Source organism: Naumovozyma dairenensis, chromosome 5 (assembly GCF_000227115.2).
Source record: "Naumovozyma dairenensis CBS 421 chromosome 5, complete genome".
Lineage (NCBI taxonomy): Eukaryota > Fungi > Ascomycota > Saccharomycetes > Saccharomycetales > Saccharomycetaceae > Naumovozyma > Naumovozyma dairenensis.
The window spans coordinates 1,180,475-1,181,561 of NC_016483.1; positions in this window are offsets into that span (position 1 = coordinate 1,180,475).

Here is a 1,087-nt window from a genome sequence, read left to right on the forward strand (position 1 = left end):
AAATGGTGTAAAGTATATAAAACATTTCACAAATTCAGATCGCTACTTGGACCAATATCGTAGGCATAAAGTAAACTTAATGAACACAATCAATCTCAAAAAATTAAGTAGTGAATATCCAAATACTTCCATCATTCCTTGTCAATCAAAATTAATTTTTGATCATGTGCAAACATTTACTTATGAATTCTACCGTAAAGGAGAGGGACTTTTTAAAGTTAATGCTAGAACACCTAGAAGATTCAGAGATATTAGCTCTCCTTTCACTGTTATTCCTTTCTTTCCGAAAGCTGGTCCTGCTAAATATTTATACTACCAAAATAATTCACTACAAACAAATGTTATACCTCCTGCTTTAATTAGGATTATTCATTCACACAATAGCACTTTTTTTGTTAAGACACTTGTTTAGTAAACATAAATTAAAACAATACCGACATAGAATATTGTTGGAATATCAACCGGTTAAATCAATCTATCAAAATTTATCAGTAGAGATGGCTACACGTACATACAAAGATGTTAGGGAGGAATACAAAGAAAGACCATTTATAAGATCATTTACTTCACGAGACACCTTTCTGCCTCCAAATTCCGCGAGACCCTTAATTGTTTAATAAATTATTTTTTTTGTTTTCTAGGCCGCGCGCTTCAGTATGTGTTTTCCTGGTTTTTGCTTTTGAGAAAACGATATTTGATTTCTGATCCTTCTACGGTGTTTACAGTGTTTTTTGCATTCGAGTCCGTGTTTTGTATGTTGAGGCGGGCGAATTGCGCTCTTGGTTGAAAATTGTAAGTTGAGACCAATTTGAATTAACCTCGTCGTCAAAAATTGTAACTTGAGGCAGATGCGGAATGTATGGGTGCTCTCACCATGGTGTAGATCTAGCATAAATAAGTACTCGTAGGATATCCATGGGTACATCCATAGAGGAGGTATAACCAACCCTCTGTTGTTTATTCTTTATTCATTTCGCGTCTGTATTCAATACTTGTTTATATATTAAGTGACTAGAAATCTCGAACAATTGTAATTTACTCTCAAGCTAACAGAACACCAAGGAACTATCTACGTCTACATTGAGCA